Source organism: Pelodiscus sinensis, chromosome 20, assembly GCF_052426305.1.
Source record: "Pelodiscus sinensis isolate ZL-2025 chromosome 20, ASM5242630v1, whole genome shotgun sequence".
NCBI lineage: Eukaryota > Metazoa > Chordata > Testudines > Trionychidae > Pelodiscus > Pelodiscus sinensis.
In genome coordinates, this window is record NC_143071.1 from 9,144,682 (window position 1) to 9,167,109 (window position 22,428).

The window sequence follows — 22,428 nt, forward strand, 5'->3', positions numbered from 1 at the left end:
CCTCTGAAGAAAGGCCCTCTTGACTATTTGCATTTCAAAGCTCTAGAAATTTGCTATGGTCATGATTATAAAATCCCCAGCTGTGAAAAATGCACTGAATAAAGGTCATGATTTCAGCAGCTCTGCTATTCATCCTAAAATATTTGGAACCATTCAGGGATCACAGACAATATTTTTTCTTCAAATGGTGCTTTTAACTTCACCTTTACACTGCCTAAGCCTCTACATCCTCTAAAGCTAAAGTGTGTGTGTATATATATGATCAGTGGACATGTCTGGAGGTAGGCAAACAAAGCATTCATCTTTTCAAATGCCTCCATTCCCATGAGGTAAGCCAGTCAAACTCATTCTGGCTACGTCTACACTGCAACACTATTTCGGGATACCAGAGTATCCCGAAATAGCTATCCCCCATCTTCACCGCGAGCCCGTTAATTCAAAATATAACGGGCTCGCTATTCTGACGTCCCTGTAAACCTCATTCCACAGGAGTAAGGGGTGTTTTGGAATAGCGGGTTATTTCAAAATTTGGCACTGTGTAGACAGCGCCAAATTATGAAATACACTATTTCAAAATAAGATTGAAATGAGATACACAATTTGCGTAGCTCAAATTGTGTATCTTATTTTGAGCTATGGTCAGTGTAGATGCACCCTCTCAGTGCAAAAGTGACCCTTCCCTTGACTCTGTGATAGAAATATTGGAAGGGAAGATGTATGAAATAGAACAGCAGGGATGCTACCCCAAGGGACAGAACCCTGACCCTGAATCACGCATGCGAGCTGCCCCACAGCACACAGAAGTACGTGATAGAAATATTGGAAGGGAAGATGATTTGGGGAAGTGGAAGGAGAAGCTTTGTGGCCCATCTTAAAAGTGAGAAGCATTTGCCATTGTCTTGGGAACGAGAAAATAAGTAGATATCATAGGAACCGAAAATCCTTACCCAGTAGAAGAGATTGAACTGCATTCTTCAACATCTGATGCAGCAGTTACTTTGGCCAACCAAATTTAGAGGGTCGCCTACCAGAGATGCATGCTGGGAAATGTTCTTTTAACAGCTTGAACCCACAAACAACCAGTCAGCAGTGGGCAGCCGGAAATGGAGACGTAGCTCCTCTGGAAAAGGTAGAATTACCTTTTGAAGAGGCAATACTAAGAGAGGAATACAGGTTATTCCAAATAGTAATAGAAAGGTAGCCGCGTTAGTCTGATCTTGCTAAAACAAAAGGAAAAACTATGTAGCACTTTAAAGACTAATAAGATGGTTTAATAGGTGAGGAGCTTTCGTGGGCCAGACCCACTTCCTCAGATCATATTTTGGAAGAGAATTGGCATGACCATATATATCAAAAGGAATACAATGAAAAAAGTGAACACATTATTAAACTGACAAATCAGATTTAGTATAGAAGATGAGGTGAGGGAGAGGGAGGGAGGGAATAGCTATTTATGAGTTAATGAATAGCTAGGGGTGATAAGTGGGGAAGCTATCTTTGTAATCGTTACGGTTATTAGCATCTTTAAGGCCCATTCGTAAAGTGTCAAATTTAAGCATGAAAGAAAGTTCTGAAGTTTCCCTCTGTAATCTGGTGTTAAAGTCTCTTTGAAGTAAGATGTATGTAGTAAGGTTAAGACTATGTCCAGGTAGGTGGAAATTCCCAAGTCAGCGTGAAGCAGTGATGCCCATTTGTTTGTTATGGACATCATGTTTCTATAATAAAAAGCCAGGCTAAAATCCTGACCCCATTTACGTCAATGGGAGTTTGCCATTGACTTCAGTGGTGTCAGGTGTTCATTGGGAGATTGTTTTGGACCTCTGCAATGCAAAGTTCCAACACCTAAGGCAAGATTATCCCCCAGACTCAGGTGCGGTGATGGGCCAGGGAGACTAAATAGAACTAAGGATAAACCATTTTAGCGAGCATGTATATATGGCTCATTTGCTCCGAATACTGTCTGAGTGGAGAGGAGACCAGACCACATTGTCTCTTCCAAACACCCCTGAAATTTGGGTAGCCTCAAGTCCAAACATTACAACTCAGTCCCATTAGTCTCTGAGACTGAGCTGAAGCAGTTTAAATGCATAGGAGGGAAAAACACCATAGTGAGAAAGTCACGCAGGCGTCCTGGGTCTAAGACACCCCATGGGGCTTCCCTTGCAGAGAATCACATTAGTTATTCTCTTTCATGCCCCCAAGCACACTCAATATGATGCTCACTCTATGGCAGAGAGGAACCTCATTGGCATTTAAAGGATCAGACCCCTGGCAACTCCCGACTGCAGAACTATAGGGGCAGAGAGATGATTTCCCTGGCTGAAATTTTTTATTTCTTTAATTATGAAAAAGTTAGGGGCTCATGCAAACCTCTTACTAGGGGATACGTTCTAATTCACTGATTAGTCCCTACTAAAATCCTTTGGGTTTCTTGCATGTGTGAAGGTGGCTTATGAGGGGTGCAGAACCTGGCTCAGTGTTCCCATTACTTTATGCACAGGCTGAATTGGGGCCTTTATCACTTGGGAAAACCTCCGGTGTCAATGACAGACGGGCACAAGTCTAGACAATGAATTTTCCAGGCAGAAAAGAGTGCAGCTTTTGGTCCTGAGATCTCTCATTTAGCATGTTCTCAGGGGGGGAAAAAAACATCATTGTGAGTCTCACAGACACAGCTGTTAAAGCACCACTAATTAAACCCCCTGTGCTTCCCAACAGGTCCTCATTAATAGTATGTTTATATTTCATGTGTTATTGATTTTTAAATGTGGGTACTTGCCAACTGGAGATTGCTAGAACCACTTAATGAGGGTTTCTATTCGAAAGCCTGCTGGAGAATGCACCGTTTTCCTTTTGTTAACTGCTCTTCCGGAAATCAGTCGTGTCACTGCTGTCCTAAGCTGTTCGCACAATGCACAACCAGGGAATGAATTGGACTAGAATCGCCATGAGGCTCCATTTCAATGGGTGGGATAGAAAACTCCCCATTTGGAAAGGAACTTTATACCTCTGGCATTTTAGCCCATCAAGCTTGTCACCCAGGACTGAATTGAAAATCCAAGATTTTCAAAGTGCCCAGGGACTTTAGGAGCACAGGTCTCAGTGACATTCGATGGCACATGTGTTCCTAAATCTGCTTGGGGCAATTTTCCTGAGCTTTCACTACCTGTGTCAATTGAGCCCCAAAGAACGGCCACGAAGTTCAGACTGTTCTACTGTAGCATTTTGACCTGTAAGGGTGCATCTAGACTGGCAAGATTTTGCTCAAAAGCATTTGCTTTTGCACAAAAACTTGCCACCTGTCTACACTGGCCGCGAGTATTTGCGCAAGAACACTGACTTTGTACTGTACAAAATCAGTGGTTCTAGCGCAAATACTTTGACGCTCCCGCTCAGGGATAAGCCCTCTTGTGCAAGAGGGCCAGTGTAGACAGCCACATTAATTTCTTGCACAAGAAAGCCCGATGGCTAAAATGGCCATCGGAGCTTTCTTGCACAAGAGAGCATCTACACTGGCATGGATGCTTTTGCGCAAAAGCACATCTCTTGTGCAAAGGCACATGCCAGTATAGACGCTCTCTTGTGCAAATACTTTTAATGGAAAAACTTTTCCGTTAAAAGTATTTGTGCAAAATCATGCCAGTCTAGACGCAGCCTAATTGTGTGTTCCATGCAATAGGCCAGGCAGGGGAGGCCAACAGCCCTTCTGGGCCCCTACACAAGTTGTGGGGGGCCACAGTCTGTCTCCCTGGAAAGGGCTTGGTCTAGGTAGCAGGGGGTGGCTGCAGCTAGGCAGCCCTCTGTGCCCCTGGAGAGTGCCGCATTTCCCCCAGGCAGCCCTGAGTGCTGTCCGGAACACATCATGCAGCACTCCAGCAATAATTTAAAGGGCCCAGGGCTCCGGCCACTGCCGCAGTAGTACAGCAGCAGTCAAGTGCTTCAGGCCCTTTTCTATCACCAGGTGCCAAGGCAGTGGCACCCTTGGCTCCCCTCCCCTTGTCTCTCCAGCAGACCTGATTACGTGTGGCCTCAAATAAAAAACCAGTCCCTGAAAACATCAGAAGCTGCGTGGCTAAGCTCCACGTCTGCCTCCACCTTTCGAAAGTGAATCCAGTTCTGTAAAATGGCCTGGAGCAAACCCTATACCCAGAGGCCCCTAAACTCTGGCCCCCTGAAAACTGGGAGGCAGGTTTCGCACCTTGAACCAAACTCAGCGTATAACTTTTTTTTCTTAAAACTTGCGATAGCATCTGGGCAGGTGGGAAAGGTAGGGTTGCCCCCTTCATGGTACCAAAAAAAGCCAGGCTATCTGGGACGACCCTGAGCCTATAAAACTAGACACCTGGCAGCAAATCTGTATGAGAGCGTCTACACAGCAGTGTTATTTTGGAATAATGGCCATTACTCTGAAATAATAATGCGAGGGTCTACGCAGTAATTCAGTTTTTTCCAAATAAATTTGAAATAACGGAAGGCTGATTCCATCTTCTGTAACCCTCATTCCACAAGGAAGAGCACCTCTTCCCGAAACCACTATTTTGAAAGAGCGGTAGTGTGGACGCTCCACTGTTGCTATTTTGAAATAGTTCCTCCCCAAAGCCATTTAAAGTAATTACTCCCTAGTGCTTCCTGGGGCTCTAAATCGAGGTAGCACATCCACATTAGGGGCGCCTGCCTTGGACTAATTCTGAGGCTTCCCTGTAGTGTAGATGCACTATTTTGAAATAAGCTATTTCGGAGTATTTCTTCTAGAATAGTGTATTCCAAAATAAGTGTGCAGCATAGCCGTACCCTGAGGGGGCTCATGGTACAACTCCCTCAAAAGAGGGACAACCCAGGGAAGACATGGACAGGCAGCAACACTAAAATGTTACGTCTGGAGGCTGCCCCTTAAGCAGAAGGCAGGCAGCTTGCCTGTATAAATAGGGGGTCTGTAGGCCAATCCCAGGACACAGCCCTCTAGCTGTACTTCACCCCTTCTGGGGCACGGGGGTGTGTGCATGTGTGTGCATAGAGCAAGAAGGGAAGTAGTTCCAAGGTCAGACACAAAAAAGAGGGGAGGCAGTGATTCAGGCTGTGCAGAAAGTCTCAGTTCCTACCCTCTGTTTGATTAGGGGTCAAGAGTTTCTGCTGGGTATTTCAATAAAATAAACAAAGCCACCCATCTTCTTTCCGCAAAGGGCTCAAACTGGTGGTGCTTGCAAATTGTTCCTCCCCAGCAACCCACTCCTCCGGACTCCCACTTCTAGCCTGAGCACCACCCTCCCATTAGCCAGAGTGCCTCCTTTTAGAGACGCTCCCCCAGACCTGACAATTTGCACGAGGGTCGAGGGCGTGGTGGAGAGGTTTCTGCTCTCAGGAGTTCTTTAAAACCTTCCTGACTGGTTGGGTGAACTTGACCTAGAATGCTCATGATTTCAGCCTCGCATAAGACCTCAGCCTCAGGAGCAGATTTGCCCTTCTTCACGTATGAGGCGTTTCCTGCGTTGTTCAGATAAGCCCTCTCCAACTGATGAAGGCAGCAACTGCTGAATGAATCCAAGAACTGGAAGCAGCCTTGAAAAGTCATCAGGTCCAGTCTCCTGCACTCACAGCAGGACCAAGCACCATCTGAACATCCCTGACAGATATCTGTCCGAATTGTTCTTAAAAATCTCTAATGCTGGAGATTCCACAACATACCTAAGCCACTTATTTCAGTACTTAACCACCCAGATAGTTCAGAAGTTTTTCCTAATGTCCACCCTAAACCTTCCTTGCTGCAGTTAAACCCATTGTTTCTTATCCTATCATCAGAGGAGAACAATTTTCTCCCTCGTCCTTGTAACGACCTTTTAGGTACAAGCAAGTAATCATGTCCCCCCTCAGTCTTTTTTCCAGACTAAACAAACCCAATTATTTCAATCTTCTCTCCTTGGTCATATTTTCTAGACCTTTAATCATTTTTGTTTCTCTTCTCTGGACCTTCTCCAATTTGTCCACATCTTTCCTGAAACATGGCACAACAGAGTTGAAGCCTAATCAGTGCATAACAATTACCTTAGGTGTTTTCTTACAACACTCCGGTTAATATATCCGAGAATGTTTGCCTTTTTTACAACCATGTCACATTGTCGACTCATATTTAGCTTGAGGTCTACTCTGGCCCCCTAGATCCCTTCTACTGTACTCCTTCCTAGACAGTGATTTCCCATTTTGTAGATACGCAAGTGATTGTGCCTTCTGAAGTGGAGCACTTTGCATTTGTCCTTATTGAATTTCTTCCTATTTACCTTCAGCCATTTCTGCAGTTTATTCAGATCATTTTGAAGTTTGACCCTGTCCTCCAAAGCACTTGCAACCCCTCCCAGCATGGTGGGATCTGAAAACTTTAAGCGTATTCTATGAGAACAACTTTAAAAAAAAACATGAGTAGTCCTGTGGCAGCTTAGCGTATGTCTGCACTGCATTCCTCTTTCGAGAGAAGAATGCAAAGGCAGGTGAGCGAAATTGCAAATGAAGCGTGGATTTGAATTTTCCGTGCTTCATTTGCATAATCGCGGCCAGCCACTTTTTCAAAATAGCGTTTTTATCTCGAAATAGGGTATTCGAAAAAGTGGCCGGCCATGATTATGCAAATGAAGCACGGGAAATTCAAATCCACGCTTCATTTGCAATTTCACTCACCTGAATTTGCATTCCTCTCTCGAAAGGGGAATCCAATGCAGACATACTCTAAGCTGCCACAGGACTACTCATGTTTGTAACTTTAAAAACAACTTTAGAAAAAACCAGACTAACACAGCTATCCCTCTGAGACTCTATGAGAGAAGACACCCTGATCCTTGGCAGAGGGAGCACATGCCAACTGCAGCTGGAAGAAATAAGTTAACAAGAGGGCAGATCTGGCAGGCTACAATTAGACCAAAGCAGGCTCACTCGCAGTTGCTTCCTCAGCAACTGAAAGCTTGGTTTGTGTGCAGTAGTTGTGCCTGCCAGTGCCCACACAGGTCAACTTTTGCACGCTCGACTTGCAAAGAACCTGTGGAGTTTCCAGTATCTAGCAAGTAAATTGAAAAATGCAGCTCATAAAATCGACTGATGTCTAGTGAAATTTAACAAGAGACCACTTCAAAAGAAAAGGCATTTAATTTTTAATGCATCCTTTTTTCTGTCTTAGAGCCTGCTCCCTTCAGGCTTTTCTGCTTTCATGAAAACGCATGGCCGTCATTAAGAAAACAGAAATGGAACCTGCTGTAATGTGTCTCTCCCTGTCTGACACGTCATTCCATTTTTATGCCTCAAAAGATATAGTGTAGTTCAGCCATCTGAAACATAAATTTCTTCAGCTAGGAGGCGATTGTGTAGGAACGGCCATCCCTGGCAAGGTCCACAATGGGAATAATAAAGCCTTGCCCGGCTCTTGTGAAACTGACAGCTTCATTACCTTTGATACAGAGACTTGGAGAGCTAATGGGATTCCGCTGTCGAGTGCCAATACCCACTGGCAATTTGCTAATGTGTAGCGCTTCATGTCTGAGGATCCCAAACTGCTTTGCAATCATTAATTACATTCCCCATCCTGTGAGAGAAGGAAATTTACTGCCCCCATTCCACAGATGGGGAAAGAGAAAAACTAAGTGACTGACCCTAAGCCACAGTGGGAGGCTGAGACAGAGCCAGCCACCGAAGAAACCAGATCTCCCACGGCCTACACCTGCTGGGAGACATCTCGGCCTTCATTTTCAGAGGTGTTGAAAACCTGCCTCACCCACTGACTTAATCGGGAGTTGTTGATGATCATACCCAGCAGACAGGCTATGGGTCTCACAGAATGCATACCCACCTTCACCCATTTGGTATGGGCCCTCCAGCTGGACGTGAGAGGCGCCTTGTTGTGTGTGGCACCACTGCCTATGCTGTATCTCTTCTGTGGTGAGATAAGAGGATTCAGTCTCCAGGGCTATCAAGCCAGCACTCTTACTTAACCTGACATTTTCTTTAGGAAGATGGCTGGGTGCAGAGGGAGCGTCAGATCAAATTGGCACCTTCTCAAAAAAGTCATCATGAGATTGCACTGGGGGCTGGTAATCCCACTGCCTCTAACTGACTCATATGGCCCAGGAAGGGATACCAATTGCCAGACTATGCCTGATATTCACATCACAGCAGTTTTGGTTTCCTGACAGATTCCTCGTGCGTTTGGGGCATTCCTGACGGCTCAGCATAGGACTCCCCTTTGCTGGGTGTTACGGCTGAGCTGCTGGGTGGGTCTCAGGACTTTCTTGTACTCTTGAGCATTGTTCTTCTTCGACGTTGAAGTTTGGGGATTTTTAGCCTCTTAAATGAAGGGTGTCTGGCATCCAAAAGGTCCTTTACAGGAAAAGCAAATGCTCTTGGAGATAATGCTACAGAGAACTGGTCTTCACAGGCTCACTGCAGGCTGTTTTACATGGATGCAGATAGGGCCAGAATCACTAAAGCAGAGAGCCAACCAGAAAGATCCCTTCCACTCAGGGGCCTGTGCCCCAGAGAAATGTACCTGGTGGTACCCTTTACCTTCCTTTGGGCTTCCCTCCAGCAAATTCCCATTGAGGGATTTATAGGAACTAGCAGGAGCCAGTGAGGGTGAAGTCGTCTATTAGTGCAACACATGTGCATCCCGGCTATGCCCCCTTCTAGGCCAGTGGTGACCCTACTTCGGGGGCTGCATGGGCCTTTCGTTTTCCAGTCCCCAAGAGGAAGTGAGGTTAAGACCATGTAGAGCACTACAACTGCCTCTCTGTTGGGTGTTTTGCTCTTCACACAACGCAGTAAGTGGGAAATACACGGGCCCCATAGAATCTGAGAAACTGTATTTACTGAACATACACAACACACATGGCTTCATTACATAAATACATTGATGTGCTAGATGGCTTCCCGCTACTTCTAGAGCTGTGAGCACCACTCGAGAAGTCACAGACCCTTTAAAACGCCGATCATCTGAAGAAGTGGGCTGTGTCCAGGGGCGGCCCATCCATGTAGGCGAACTAGGTGATCGCCTAGGGCGCCAAGTTAAATGGCGCGCCAAATTGTGGCACAATATCATTGAGGGGTTTGGTGGTGGGGGCACCCATTGCATGGTTCGCCTAGGGCGCCAGTTGCTGGCAGCTAGTCTAGGGCCGCCCCGGCTGTGTCCATGAAAGCTCATGATACCATCTATATGTTTTGTTAGTCTGAACGGGATAAACTTAAAAAACAACAAATGGTCTGGTAGCACTTTATAAACTAACTCACCTACCCCTAGAAGCTTCCTTTCATGGCAGTTAGGTCCATCAATGACTATTACCCAGGATGGGTAGGAATGATGTCCCTGGCCTCTGATTGTCTGTAAATGGGTGACAGGAGAGGGATCACGTGATGATTACCTGTTGTGTTCCCTCCCTCTGGGGCACCTGGTATTGGCCATTGTCAGCAGACAGGATACTGGACTAGATGGATCTTTGGTCTGACCCAGTGTGGCCATTCTTATGTTCCTTGTTCCTAAATACTACACTTACCTGGACAAGGGTTTGTGCTGACAAAAGGCCATGCAAACCTACTGTGAATGTGAGTTACAACACATCTTCTCTTCCTTGTGGTCTATAGGCTCTCCAATACCGGACTGCAAGCCAGCATGTTGGAAGTGTTTCGCCTCCTCAAAATTTCCCCCACATTGCACATTCATTCAGTGAACCAAAAGCACTTTACTCACATCAGCAGTTCAAACCTCAGTGCACTGTATTAGCAAGGCTAATGACAGGTCTCAGTAGCTGTGTGCCTGTACCAAAGGTAAATTATGAACACTCCAGAGATGTCTAACCCCAAATAGGGATTCACAGGCAGACGTTAGAAAACAAACAAAAACAAAGCAGAGGAGAGAGGGGAAGTTCACACAAGAAACTAGGCACACAAGAGCTAGTGATAGGAAACACGCCCATCTCCCATCTCCAAGCATCTGAGAAAGTGAGTTGTATCTCACAAAAACACGTGTCCTAATAAACCTTCTAGGCTATGTCTATACTGCGCTGTTTTGCACAAGAAATATGCAAATGAGGCAAAGCATGGAATATTGCTATGCCTCATTTGCATAATTAACGAGCAGCTGCTTTTTGCACAATAGGCTTTTGCGCAAAAACCCCCTCTCGCGCAAGAGCCGTTCTTCCTGAAAAAACGTAGAACAGCTCTCGTGCAAGAGGGGGTTTGGCTCAAAAAGGAGCTGGGTAGACAGCTCCTTTGTGCACAAAAGCCTCTTGGGCAAAAAGCAGCCGCTCATTAATTATACAAATGAGGTGTGGCAATATTCCTCATTTGCATATTTCTTGCGCAAAACAGCGCAGTGTAGATGTAGACGTAGGTTTTCAGGTCACACCAGACTCCTGGTTGTTTTTGCTGAAACAGACTAACATGGCTACCTCTGGGTAGGAGTGGCCCTAGACTAGCTGCCAGCAACTGGCGCCCTAGGTGAACCATGCAGTCGGCGCCCCCACCTCCAAACCCCTCAACGATATTGCGCCACCATTTGGCGCCCCGTTTAACTTGGTGCCCCAGGCAACTGCCTAGTTCGCCTACATGGACGGGCTGCCCCTGCCTCTGAGAAACCAGTGATGGAAAAGACTTACTAGACAATTGTGTCCACGTGACAAGGTGCAACTCACTGCTGTGGCACCTCCTGCTGGTCACACTGGGAATTAGCGCCACTCAGCACTAGAGCGACCCCTTCTGGTCGGTCTCACCTGCTGTTACTATTAATGTTAATTGTTCTACCACTTTGCATTAGGACCCACAACCCTTCCAGACCACAGCGCCTTTCGCTTCGGGTACTGCCTGCCGCAGCACCCCCACACTCTGGGCATCCTCCTTCTCATGGAACCTCCAGCCTCTTAGGCCCATCTTGCCTCAGTGACCCACTGACAGTCATCATCTAGCACAGTGGTCACCAACCAGTAGATCAGGATCTACTGGTAGATTTTGGAGCCCTCACAGGGGATCCTGACTGGTTTGCCCAGGAAGCTCTCAAGTGCTGGCACTTCAGTTGCCCCTCTACCCACCGTCATGCTGCTCCTGCTCTCTGCCTTCAAGCTTCCCCCTGTGAGCCTCCTGCTTGCTGTGCAGGATGTGGGAGGGAGAAGGGGGGCACTAATGTCAGTATCCCTCCTCCCCCCACTCCTGTACCCTACTGCCACACAGAGAGAAGGGGATGGAGGGAGCTTGGCAAAGCAAATCGCTGTCACTCTCACACACTGTGTGTGTGTCTGTCACTCACCATCACGCACTGTCCTTCACTCTCAGCTCCCAACCCAACACATACTTGGGGGTTGCTGTTACTTTTACTGCTCACAAAGAGTATTATTTGTGGGTTTTGACTGGTCTGTGCATTTCATAATTTTCATTTCTCTCTTACACTTAAATTTCATTCTTTGAGTAGTGAGTTCTAAAATACCTAACCTGCTGTGGCTGGAGTCATTATCCCCGTGGTAATTGCTGCTCCTGGAAGTGGCTGGCATGTCTCTGCAGCCCCTGAGAGAGACAGAGCAGGGGGTCTCCACATGCTGTCTTTGCCTGCAGACACCACTCCTGCAGCTCCCAGTGATTGATAACGGGGAACAGTGACCAGTAGAAGCTGTGGGCTCAGTGCCTGTAGATGAGGGGCAGCACATGGCTCCATGGAGCCATTGCTGTACATGCCAGCTGCTTTCAGGAGTGGTGCAGGGCCAGGGCAGGAATAAACCTGCCTTAACCCCACTGCTCCAGCACCCGAAGCCGTCTCAGTTAAACGGTGCCCAGCCAGAGCCTGCTTCCTGAAAGCCCTGCCACAGCCCTGAACCTCCTCCTGCACCCAAACTCCTTCCCAGAGCTTGCACCCTGAATCCCCTCCTGGACCCCATTCCCCCACCCTTGTCTAAGCCCGGAGCCCCTCCCACACTCCAAACCCCTTGGCCCAAGACCAGAGCCTGCACCCCAAAATCCCTACCCCAGCCTGGTGAAAGTGAGTGAGGATGGACGGAGCAGGGGGAGGCCTCGGAGAAGGGGTAGAGCAGGAGCAGGGCCTCAAAGAAGCAGCAGGAAGGAAGTGGGACCAGGGTATTTGGGTGTGAGGTAGATCTCACGTTGCACTAAAATTGAAAAACTGATCTTGTGGTTAAAAAGGTTGGAGACCCCTGATCTAGCCCCTTACCTCAGGGCCAAACTGCAGTCTGAAATGGCCACTCATCATCGGCAAGGAGTGTGGACCGGCTGCCTTCTTCTATCCAGGCCGTCTCCCTGCTGCCCTAGTACCCTCAGGCCCTGCTGCCTGGGAGTGAGGTCAGGCCAGAATTCCCCAGCTCTGCCTGCCTTTCCCCAGAACCACTGTCTCCGGAAGCCTCTCAGGTTGCTCCGGCTCCACAGCCAGGAGCAAGAACAAGTGTTTTGTTCTCCTCGCTAGAGCCCCTTATTTATACAGCCCTCAGCTCGGCCCTAATGGGCTGTTAACTGCTGGCTCCCCAGCCCTCTCCCAGGGCTGGATTTAACCCTTCTAAGGCCAGTGCGGAGCAGATGCCCCGTGTCAGTCCACCATCGTGAAAAAGCAGGGGACAGAAGCTCAGTATTTCACCCTCATGCTTTGCATCACATACATAACAAGCATTTACTTCAGTCATCTCCATGGGCAAGCACCAGACGTTTCCTGTCCTGAACCAGAAATACATTAACTAGCTCATTGAACACTCCTGCTTTGTTATAGAAGTTCAGCACTGACATGTCTAAACTTGCCTCAACACCTCACCGTAAGTCTGGGTGCTCGATCTTACACACTGCTCAGGAGATCTCTTTTGTATCTGGTTTAAACGAAAACTCAGCTCTAACAATGGCATTGGGACCCGCGGTTCCATAACAGAAGGGGCAGTACTATTGTTTTCTGACTACCATGCTGGCACTCTTGTTTTTCACAGATGGGTACGGGAATGTTTTTGATGTTCCTGGACCTCAGTTTACTGGATTTCACTGCCAATGCAGACTAGCGCTGCACATCATCTTCCTCGCCATCAATGTCAGAGTCCTCAAACTCCAGTCCTGTAACCCATCAATCACAGTTTGGAATTGCAGGGCTGGATCTCTTTAGGTCTGGCATGGCAGACAAACAAAAAGCCCCATCTCCAGGGTTTCTTTACAAACAAACTGCTGTTTCTAGGGTATTCTTTCCCTTGTAGTATACTGAGTGGAACTGGAGAAAGAGGGTCAGGTTTCAGGAGGGGTATCTGTCCTCTTAAAATCAGGAATAAGGGACCTTTCGGAAAAGGCTTTATTTTCCGAAAGATCCCTGTCTAGACTGGCACTTTTTTCCGGCAAAGCCCCGAGCCAGAAAAAAGCAGCAGCCATGTTCATGCAAATGCAGCAGGGAAAATGTAAATCCCCGCTGCATTTGCAATTCCGACTTGTCTAATCTGCATCCCTTTTCCGGAAAAGGGGTGCAGTGTAGACACAGCCCTGGAGTTCTGGAATGCCTGTTGCTATTATATAAATCCATGGTATGCCCACATCTTGCATATTGTGTACAGATGTGGTCTCCTCATCTAAGAAAAGATACACTGGCATTAGAAAAGGTTCAGAGATAGGCAACTAAAATGAGTAGGGGTTTGGAATGGGTCCCATATGAGGAGAAATTAAAGAGACTAGGAATTTTCAGCTTGGAAAAGAAGAGAGTAAGGGAGGATATGATAGAGGTCTATAAAATCATGAGTGGTGTGGAGATAGTGAATAAAGACAAGTTATTTACTTGTTCCCATAATATAATAACTAGGGGCCACCAAATGAAATTAATGGGCAGCAGGTTTAAAACAAATAAAAGGAAGTTCTTCTTCACACAGTGCATAGTCAACCTGTGGAACTCCTTGCCTGAGGAGGTTGTGAAGGCTAGGACTATAACAGGCTTTAAAAGAGAACTAGATAAATTCATGGAGGTTAAGTCCATAAATGGCTATTAGCCAGTACTGGTAAGGAATGGTGTCCCTAGCTTCTGTTTGTTAGAGGGTGGAGATGGATGACGGGAGAGAGATCGCTTGATCATTACCTGTTCAATTCACTCCCTCTGGGGCACCTGGCATTGGCCACTGTCGGCAGACAGGGTACTGGGCTGGATGGACCTTTGGTCTGACCCAGGATGGCCGTTCTTATGACATGCAGAGGCTGCTCAGGGTGTTCAGAAAAAAATCTCTTTCCTTCCATTCTGTCTGCCTGCTGCAACATTTAATTCCTCTGAAACAACACCCAGATTTTTCTTCTAACAAGACTTCTGAGAAACGTCTCTGCTGCTCCTGTTCCGCAGCCAAGCCCCAGTCCCAAAGACCATTGCACATACCTGTCTGTGGGTCGGTGGTTTTCAAACTACAGGTTGTGTCCCAGTACTGGGTCTCGCTGCTGAAAGGCCACCGGGGGTTTCCTTGCCCGTTGGCACTGCAGACTGTGCTGCACCCTGGAAGCTGCCAGCAGCAGGTCCAGCTCTTAGGTAGGGAAGGCAGAAGAGTGCACAGGGCTCCACGCACTGCTCCTGCCCTGAGCACTAGCTCCATACTCCCATTGGCTGGGAACCTGCTGCTGGATGCTTTTGGGGTGCAGCATGGTCTGCAGTGCCAGGACAGGCAGGAAGCTGCCTTAGCACCCCTGCTGTACTGCTGACCGAGAGCCACTCACGGTAAACCCCTCCTGCCCTAGTCCTGACACCCCCCCCCCCCCCCCAGCTGACGCTCCCATCCTCAACTCCACCCTGGAGCCCACACGTTAGTCAAATGATGTTGGGTCGTGAGCTTCAACAATTTTCTTCAACTGGGTCATGAGAAAAAAAGTTTGAAAACTACTGGTCTAGGTGACATTTTCAATTATTCCTTCCGCAATCTTTCCCTCTTCTGAAGGAAGGCAGCTGCTTAATTACCCTCCCCCTTTCCCCCAGCATTCCTTGCAAGGCCAGCTGACAAGTCCAAGCAACACTGATATGATAATTTCCAGAAGTTTATCTGTACATTATAGGTCCCCCAAGTAGTAAAGTGCTTCATGTAGCTAACTTCACATACAAGAATGATTCATGCACCAAAAAATAGCATATACAGATTCAGCAGATTGTAACTGTAAAATTGATATGTGGCATGACTGTTTTGTATAAAGCATCTTTGGGTTATGCATATTCATAAACCAATTTTCATAAGGCATGGGGGGGGGCGTGACAATATTACTGTTTAGGTGTATCACCCCACTCATAGATCAGGATCCCATTGTGCTAGGCACTGCACCAGCACAGAGCAAGGGCTGTTCCTTCCAGTGTGCTCTGTAAGCTGAGCGCTTGGGCAGCCACCCACGGGAGATTCAGATGCCATTCAGCTGAGTAACAACGTGCCCACAGCCGGCAGCATGTGTTTCTTTTGGTGATGCACATACCTTGGTGCACATAACAAAATGTATTCCACATATGGATGGAACAATTTAGATAGACCATTGGTCCCTTCCCCTAATGCAGCAGTCCCCAACATAGTGCCCACAGGGGCATTTATGTGCGCCTGCCTAGTGACCAGGGCCAGCCCGAGCCATTCTTGCACCCCGGTGCCATCCCCGGCCGTGCGGCACATGTACGGTGCCGTTTCCGCCCGGCCCAGCAGCCCCAAAAGGTTGGGGACCACTGCCCTGATTAGTTTACAATGATTTAACAGGCCACCATGCAGCTTTATTGCAAGAATTAATTAATTAATGCTTATTAAGTATTTTGAAATAGGTGGATGAGTGGTTTATTAACAATCACTATTATTATCCATTCCCCCTGTAACAGAGTTCTCCGTTACAATGCTTTTTTTTTTTTTCATGACATTTTTTTCTCTCCCCCCCATCCCCACCCTTCATTTTGTCCTGGACACGTTCACCAGATTGGTCACTGCTGACTCGAACAGACGCTGTTTTACCTTTGTTTTGACAGCGTGACATGGTGTTCATAAAACATGTTTTTGACAGTCTCTTGACATGGCAACATGGTCTCTACAGATTTCCACTGACATTTTTAACTTCCGTTTTGACATGCCACCATTGTCACCCTCCTCCGCTTGACATGGTGAACAGAACGTCATCTCCACAGTGGCCTCGGTCCCTTTGCACTGACACCCTCGTGGAATGTTCTGGAAAGTCTCCAATGGAATGGTACAGGACGGTTCCTCCTGGCTACCTTCGGGGATTCTGGGCCAACTTCAGTGGGGCCGGGTGTCAGGGCTGCACCTGCTCAAGGGGGAGTTTGCAATCTTAGAGGGATGCATCTCCAGCTAAATATAGCCACAGAGACAGTGTGGTCCAGGGGGAGCTGTGTTCCCTCTAAACTACGCAGTAGCACAGCTTCAAGGGTGATGAATCAGCCACGCCCAGTCAGTCAGCTCCAGGCAGGGAGCCCTGAGCCTCTGATTGGGCGGGGCTGATGAATCCAATTTGCTCCACAGTTTAGAGGGAACACTGCTGGAGAGGTTATTGGACTGGCTCGGAGACCTGGGTGCTATTCCCAACTCTGCCACTGATCTGCACTCAAAGGGCAAGACACAAAGGGCAGCTTGGTTCCACCTGAGCTCCTGGGCCAGGCTTTTATACTTCCTTCCCCGCCTCCTGACCTCCATCAAGGTGATGGGGTTGGACAGGGCTCTGCCCACCAGGGCTTCCTTCCACTGCGCCTCACTGCAAGGCCCCATTACGTAAGTAGCTGAACCCTTCGCAATCTTTAATGCATGTATCCTCCCAATACCCCAGTGAGGTAAGGTAGTGCTTACTGAGGAGGGACTGAAGCACAGAGATACTACGGATATGTCTATACAGCAGCGTTATTTCGGAATTACTGACGTTATTCTGAAATAACAAAGAGCGCCTCTACATGGCAAGCCATTATTTCAAAATAATGTCGAGATGGAGGACTTCTTACACCGACTCCTGCAACCCTCATTTCACAAGAGGTGTGGGAAGTCAAAGGAAAAGTGTTCTTCCTTCGACTTCCTGCTGTGTACAGAGCGCCAAAAGCCGAGTTAAGAACATAAGAATGGCCATCCTGGGTCAGACCAAAGATCCATCCAGCCCAGTATCCTGTCTGCCGACAGTGGCCAATGCCAGATGTTCCAGAGGGAGTGAATTGAACAGGTAATGTTCAAGCGAGCTCTCTCCTGCCACCCATCTCCACCCTCTGACAAACAGAGACTAGGGACACCATTCCTTACCCATCCTGGCTAATAGTCATTTATGGACTTAACCTCTATGAATTTATCTAGTTCTCTTTTAAAGCCTGTTATAGTCCTAGCCTTCACAACCTCCTCAGGCAAGGAGTTCCACAGATTGACTATGCACTGTGTGAAGAATAACTTAAGCTATTTCAACTTCAGCTACGCAATTGATGTAGCTGGAGTTGCGTAGCTTAATTTAACTTTTGCCCTGCTGTGTTGATATACCCTAAATGACTTGCTCAAAATCACACAGGAAATCTTCTCTCAGATTAATCAATTTCAGAACTGAGACTTGAAATCAGATCTCTTATGTCCTAGGATGGTGGACAATTCTTCCACTTTATGGAGAAAATTGGTCCCTAATCTGACTGGGGACCAATACATATATACAAATAAATAATAGTTATAAACAAATTTCCTGATTTATGTTTCTCCTAATGCCTTAAGAGCTCTTTCTATTTATGTGTATGTTTTTATTTTTACTCTTTTTATTCTTCTGTTTTTGCATTGGAGGCAACTTGGCTAGTGAAACTAGACGCCAATGTTCATTCACTTTCATTTTCCATCTGGAGTCAGTGTAAACTGACAATTTTCATGCACTAGCCCAAATCTGTTGCTGTTTTTATCGTTTAGCTTTCCAGCATTGCAGAGGAATTTTTAAATCCCTTAAGTCTGACTGTTTGCATGTAAAATAGATGTCACCATTTCTAACCTGTGCGGATTTGCAAAATGTCTTTTTTTAAAAAGACACACACATTTGGAAACTAAGGGCCTGATCCAAAGACCACTGAAGTTAAATAGAAGGACAGCTAATGGATACAATCCAAAACTACTTGACAGTGTCTCTTTAAATACATTTGAAAAAGAAAAAGAAAATCCAATTAGTTTAATAGGGTCCAGGTTCCCTGGTCTAAAACATTAAATGAAACTTTTCAGCCAGACAGACAAATTGAAGACCTCATCATAGCCAAGTGTAACTTGAAACTCCTGAAATATTAAAACCCACAAAATTAGGATAGATAAGAGATTTGAAAAACTCAGCCTTAACAATTTAAGTATTGCTGGACCCGCTGTAATAAAACTGAACAACAGATCTATTTGAAGTGGACATGGATGGATGAAGTTTATGGATGCTACTCTGGATACTAATCTTCACTAGCCCTCTGAAAATATACCTTGTGGTAAGTGCTTTGATCTAAGCCAGTCTTTTGCCAAACTTTGTTAAAGTTCATCCATTTTGCTTCCTTACACAATACAGCATCCTGGATTATGAACTGCACAGATGTAGCCCCAAGAGATTCCCCACAAGGGTTTATTCTAGACCAGTGGTCCCCAACCTTTCAAGGTTGCCGGGCGCCAGGGGGCGGGGCCGTTCGCCCGCCAGGCGCCAGGGGGCGGGGCCGTTCGACCGTTGGGCGCCAGGGGGCGGGGACACTTGCGCCCCGGGGGAGGCCCCCCCCATAGCCACATGCCCGGGGACGGCCCCCCCCATAGCCGCATGCCCGGGGCCGGCGCTCCCCCCGCCATGCGCCGCGCGCCCGGGGCCGGCGCTCCCCCCGCCATGCGCCGCGTGCCCGGGGCCGGCGTTCCCCCCACCATGCGCCCGGGGCCAGGCCAGCCCCGAGCACCTGGCAGGCGCATGGAAATGCCCCTGCGGGCGCCATGGCACCCGCAGGCACCGTGTTGGGGACCACGGTTCTAGACCATTCTAGTAGGGTAGGGTTCCAAACCCTGCTCCTCTCCACACACACAGATTTGCCACAGAATGGAGATCAAGGGCTCCCAGAGAGGCCAGGGTTGTCTGCACAGAGACCCTGGACCCTCATCTTGTTTCCAGGATCTTCTAGTCCAGTGTTTCTCAAACTGTGCTCCGCGGAGCCCCAGGGCATCTCCAGGGGCTCCGCAAGGTTGACAAACTGGACAAACTAGAAACATTGATAAGTACAACACGTACAAGCAGTGGACCGCTGGGGCTCCGCATAAATTTTTACGCATGTAAAGGGCTCCAGAGCTCCAAAAGTTTGAGAACTGCTGTTCTAGTCTCCCTCAGCTCCATAGTAGCCCCATATCTTTGGACATCCCTGCTGGCATCTCCCCCACTTCTGTAGTCCACTGTCATATGATACACAGTAAGTACAAACCAGAGTTGCTACTACAGGCTCCACCTGGATTAAATTAGGTAGAGATTCTCCCTCAGCGTTCTTTGTTGAAAATAGTTTTATGCTACAAAAACATTTGTGGAAAAAATGAAAATATGTGTCCATTTTTTGTGGCAATAACGTGGTGGAGGTGTTGTTCTACAGGTGTTCTTTTTGACAAGGAAAAGTTTTTGTTCCAAAAATACTGGCAAACTCTACTTATCTACCTCCAACAGGATGCTGCAAAGCTTAACTAATATAGAGCATTTGTACCGTGCTTGGAATTTTGCTGTTTGACGGGTGTGACGTAGTGGGGGTACCTGGCTGGTTTCTATGCTGCTGGCTCTGGGGTAACCCCCACTGGCTGCCGTGGGTACCACGACCCAGCAAAACAGGATGAGTCACTATGCAAACCAGTGGCCAGACACCCCCCATGGAGAGGAACAAAGGAAGGTGGAAAGCTGCCCTGGCTGGGGGGCAGGGCGGGAAGAGAGTGAGTGAGTTGCTGGCTGGAAGCATGGAGGAGACAGCCTAGGGAAAGGGACTGGAGTTTAGGGGCCCAGTCTCCCCCATCTCAAGGGGGCCTGAGGCATCCTAACCCAGCTCTGTGACCAGATTACATCTATGCTGTGCTGTATCCTGGAGAGGCAATAAACTTCCTCTATTACACCGGCTGGTGCAGTCTGTTTGTGCCATTTCGGGGTGCAGGAGACGGGGGACCCCCAATGTGCCGTCACAACGGGTCCCCAGGGTTCCTTCCCTGCAACATTCCCCCTGCCACCACAATCCCACCAGGCTCTCGGTGGGGCACCAACACTCAGCCAGGCCTCTGCTTTGTGATGTCAAAGCAGTGTTCTCACACCAGTTCAAGTCCTCTGAGGCTCAGCCCTCTGGCTGGGCCCTGGATAATCCACCTTGTCCACAACCGTAAAAAAAATAGAACAAAAGGGAAAGTAACACAAATGAAACATCCCAACTCTGGGTTAAGATTCAGTTTCTTCAGGCTGATTTCTCATCACGCTGTGGCCCTAAATTGAATTTACAGGTGAAAAGAGAGGTAAAGTTCCCTCTCAAGACAAGGAAATACAACAAAGGGATAGAGAATAAGACAGAGAATATCTCATTGCCTTTGTATAACTCCATGCTTCGCCCACATCTTGAATACTGCATACAGATGTGGTCGTCTCATCTCAAAAAAGATATTTTAGCATTGGAAAAAGTTCAGAAAAGGGCAACAAAAATGATTAGAGGTTTGGAACTGCTGCCATATGAAGAGAGATTAAAAAGACGTGGACTTTTTGTCTTGTTAGAAAAGAGGAGACTAAGGCGGGATATGATGGAGGTCTATAAAATCATGACTGGTGTGGAGAAAGTGAGTAAGGAAAAGTTATTTACTTGTTCCCATAATATAAGAAATTAATAGGTCACAGGTTTAAAACGAACAAAAGGAAGTATTTTTTGATGCAATGCACAGTCAACCTGTGGAACTCCTTGCCAGAGGATGTTGTGAAGACCAGGACTTTAACAGGATTCAAAAATGAACTATATAAATTCATGGAGGATAGGCCCATCAATGCTTATTAGCCAGGATGGGCAGGAATGCTGACTGTAGTCTTTTTTGGCAGAGCCTGGGAATGGGTGACCAGGGAGGGATCACTTGATGGTTATCAGTTCTGCTTATTTCCTCTGGGGCACCTGGCATTGGCCACTGTCAGAAGGCAGGATCCTGCACTAGACAGACCTTTGTTCTGATCCAGTATGGCCCTTTGTATGTTCTTATTCTTATGTAACATCTAGCTAACTGGCTGGCCAGCTCACCCAGTTATCAGAGGAGTTTCTGTCTTCTCCTGGCCCTCTCTTCAGGAGCAGAGGGCTGAAGGTCTGCTCTCTTCCATGGACTGCCCTCACCTGAGCTGTGTTTCTCCCTTTGAAGCTCCTCCATCCAATTCTGACACCTCTCAGATGTGAGGGAGCAGGCCACCTGAAACCATATTAGCTCATTCACCTGTGCTGCCCGGGATGGGGTTGTATACCCCATCACAGAGGGGAAAGTACCATAATGGCCAGCTATAGCTTTAGGACAGTGATGTGTTTAAGACCAAATCATTCTGCTTTTCTAGGCTCGTTCTACTTCTCTTCTCTGCAAGAAGCCAACTGTGGCTCTTTACTCTATTTTCAAGACCACAACCAAGGCCGGCTAAAAACCTACCACACACGCGCACTGGTAGAAGACAAAGCGCGATGCGACAGAGCGGAGCACAAGGGCCAGGTACCGCCCCACCTCCATGAAACAAGCATTGATGGCCTGCTGACAAACCCGGCTTCAGTCACCTATTTGCCAGATATGCACAGCAGCATACCAGCAGCTACTGAGCCGGTCACACGCTAGCTCTTTTAGTTACGGTCCTTTGGGAGGCGAGCCTGGAAAAAGAGAAAAACTGTTGGGCTGTGGAAAATGCTTTTCCCCTCAGCGTTGTATTTAATTTGTATCCTTCCCCACTCCAGCCCTAAGTAGGCGCTTGCTGACGGGTGAAGAGATTCTCTTTCAGTGGTGCTGCAGACATTCCTTGGTCAGACTCGTGGCTGATTGTTAATTTTGGCTGATGAATACCTAAACCAAGTGTTCACAGATAGCATGAAAGGTTTTCAGTAGTCCTGGTCTGTAGATAGTGGGCACCGTGGTTCCATGGCCCTGGGGTATAGACAGGTGGGATTCATAGGTGGGTTAAAAGGAAGTATTTCTTCATGCAATACACAGTCAACCTGTGGAACTCCTTGCCAGAGGATGTTGTGAAGATCAGGACTTTACCAGAGTTCAAAAAAGAGCTAGATAAATTCATGGACGTTAGGTCCATCAATGGCTATTAGCCAGGATGGGTAGGAATGGCGTCCCTAGCCTCTGTTTGTCTGGAGCTGAAAATAGATGACAGAGCAGAGATTACTTGATGATTCCCTGTTCTGTTCAATCCTTCTGGGGGCACCTGGCATTGGCCACTGTTGGCTGACAGGATACTGGGCTAGATGGACCTTTGGTCTGACCCAGTATGGCCATTCGTATGTTGTCATGGGATTAAACCTAGGAC

General features: G+C 47.5%; 1 long non-coding RNA gene across 2 annotated transcripts in view; it reads right to left on the reverse strand.

Annotated features, from left to right (window-relative positions):
* The window catches only part of LOC142819127 (uncharacterized), a 103,756-nt gene that overhangs the window by 44,868 nt on the left and 36,460 nt on the right, over positions 1–22,428 (reverse strand). The window lies entirely within an intron of this gene.